The sequence below is a fragment of the Helianthus annuus genome, chromosome 10, assembly GCF_002127325.2.
Source record: "Helianthus annuus cultivar XRQ/B chromosome 10, HanXRQr2.0-SUNRISE, whole genome shotgun sequence".
Lineage (NCBI taxonomy): Eukaryota > Viridiplantae > Streptophyta > Magnoliopsida > Asterales > Asteraceae > Helianthus > Helianthus annuus.
In genome coordinates, this window is record NC_035442.2 from 107,375,454 (window position 1) to 107,378,378 (window position 2,925).

The 2,925-nt window shown below is 33.8% G+C and overlaps 1 long non-coding RNA gene across 1 annotated transcript; it reads left to right on the plus strand.

Moving 5' to 3' along the window:
• Positions 1 to 1,500: 1,500 nt before the first annotated feature.
• Positions 1,501 to 2,279, plus strand: LOC110884980. The gene is made up of 2 exons (XR_002561811.2): positions 1,501 to 1,675; positions 1,801 to 2,279. It is a non-coding gene; the product is annotated as an uncharacterized LOC110884980 (long non-coding RNA).
• Positions 2,280 to 2,925: the final 646 nt, after the last annotated feature.

Here is a 2,925-nt window from a genome sequence, read left to right on the forward strand (position 1 = left end):
TGTCTTATTTTTAAAACGCAATGGCCAGAAAACACTTAAAATGTCTGTTTTCTAAAACGCAATGGACTGAAAACATATAAAAATGTGTTTTACCTAAAACGCAATGCACAAAAAACACAAAGAAATGTCTTATTTATAAAACGCAATGGCCAGAAAACACTTAAAAATGTCTCATTTCTAAAACGCAATGGCCTAAAAAAACAAAAAAAAATGTTCTCTCTAAAATGCAATGGACTGAAAACACCTAAAAATGTGTTTTACCTAAAACACAATGACTAAAAACATTTCAAAAATGTGTTTTACCTAAAACGCAATGACTAAAAACACTTCAAAAATGTGTTTTTTCTAAAACGCAATGGTCAGGAAACCCATAAAACTCTCTTATTTCTAAAACGCAATGAACACATAAAACTGTCTGTGAATTGTCTGAACCAGAGAGTAGCAAATAAAAAATTGTCTGAATTGTCTACGAATTATTGTCTTCGAAATGAGCCAATTTTTAGAAAATTAAATTTTCTGATGCATTTTTATTAAAGCAACTCGACCCCAGCCAGGGGCTCTGCCCCTTGGACCCTGCTACCCCCGGACTCCCGCCAAGATCATAAAACGAATGACTAAATCAAAAACCCAGATCGTAAAAATGAAATTAAAGAATTTCATACATGGATCGAAGCCGATTTCTTCAACGATCGACGAAATTTGAATGATAGAAACACTTATCAGCGATCGAATCGAACGGTTCGAGTGATTATCTTCAAAATCACGGGAAAAAAACGAGATTTTGAATGAAATTAAACTGGGTTTTCTTCAAAAAAAAAAAAAAGAAAGAAAGAAAGCTAAAGAACACGTTGATCAGGTGTTTGAATCATTTATTGGTGACGAAAATCGCACTATAATGTAGTGATTATTGAGATAGAAAGTGAAGAAATGGTTGAAGATGGTGGGTTTTGAAAATGGTAGGTTTTGATGTTACTGGGAAGAAGAATGAAGAAGAAAAGGATAAGATTGACTAAAATACCATTTCTCTTTATTTTAAATTTTGCCACATGTACTAATCCTATTGCTTCATATCCTTCCTAGCCAAAATAAACTTTATATTTGATCCTCACCCTCTTTCTTAAAATATTTTAAAATTGAAGTGATACTTATCCATATCCTAATAGTATACAATCTTTTAGGCCTACCCGCTAAAGAATCGTAACATGCATTATATGCAATAGTTTAGAAAAAGAGTAAATTACAAGTTTTGTCCTTTATGTTTGTACCAAATTACAGGCGGTGTCCTTTGTCTTTAAATTTGATGAGTTTTGTCCTTAACGTTTCAAAATCCTGCACGTTATGTCCTTAGGCCTAACTCAGTCAGACTTTTTTGTTAAATATGGTCATGTGACTTGCACATGAGGACATTTTTGTCATTTCACCTCCTAGGAACTATTGTGTAAAAAATCTTGTATGAAGGGGCAATTGTGTAAAAAAAAATGTTTAACTAAAAGAAATCAGCACACACACATTCTCTCTCTAAACTCTCTCTCTCTTCTCTCTCTCTCTCAACTCTCTCTCAAACACCGACTTACTCTCTCTCTCTCAAACACCGACTTACTCTCTGACACCTTTGATTTAGCTCTTCGCATCTCATTCTCCATCCGATTCTTCCAATACTCGCAAGAATTGTTAGGTAAGCAGCTTCAATTTTGTTACTGCTTCAAATTCGAACATATTCGATCGGTTTTTACAAGTTATCTGGATCTTACGACACACAGTTGATGCAAATTGATATCTGATTGTTGTTACTTGCTTTAGGTTTCTTGTGTCAGATACACAAGATCAAACCCTGGTCTATTTGGTGAAATCTATATCGAAGAATCGACAAACCAACAGATCTCAAAATTTTTTACTTTCTTTTTTGATCTTGCTATTAGAGGTTGTTAGATTTCCTGCAAGTCTTTTGACAAGTATGTTCCACGAGAACGGGTTTAAGGTGTGAGTATATATGTGAATTACTTGTGACGATTAGCCTGGTGTGGTGGTTGGTCTTGACCTTTCAATGGTTGGGAAGGAATTATAGCATCTTGGTTTGGCTATTGGGTTTATACAGTGGATAGATTCACACTTTCATTGGCTACTCATTTAATCTCTGTTGTTTGAGAGAGAGAGAAGAGATAGAGAGGGGTTTTAGTTTAGAGATAGAGAGATGAGAGAGAGAGAGAGAGAGAGAGAGTATTGTTTTATTTTTAAGTTTTGTACAAGATGACCTCTTAATAAAAGTTCTTTACAAAATAGCCCTTGGGAAGGTAAAATGACAAGAATACCCTTATGTGCAAGGCACATGACCATATTTAACAAAAAAATCTGACTGAGTTAGGGCTAAAGGACACAACGTGCAGGATTTTGAAACGTTAAGGACAAAACTCGTCAAATTTAAAGACAAAGGACACCGCCTGCAATCTGGTACAAACATAAAGGACAAAACTTGTAAAATGTTAGAATTGTAGTCTTTAGCTGTGTTGTCTTTGATTTTTTGTTTTCCTTTTGTTATAACGTTGTGTTTGTTGCTCCCGAACCCTGCCGAATGCGACGAGTGCTAATTCTAGTCCTTAAGCAATAAGCAATGTTACATTTGTTAAGACTTTTCTTAATTGCATTTTGATGACTAACATTAACCATGTTCTTAATTATGTTGTTAAACCACGAATCAAAAATACCATTGTAATTATGTGTGTTGATAGCATGCTATTAGTGTTACTCACCTTTGAGCATTCATCTTCAAGCCTTCATTTTAATCGCTATAACTTAACTAAAAACACATCTTTTTCGAAATTTCCTTTAGTTTTCAAAAATCTCTCACATTCAACTCTCCATTTCTATCTTACATATAAATACTTATTTTATTATTTTCTTTCTCTTTTTATACACTCATAATAAAAT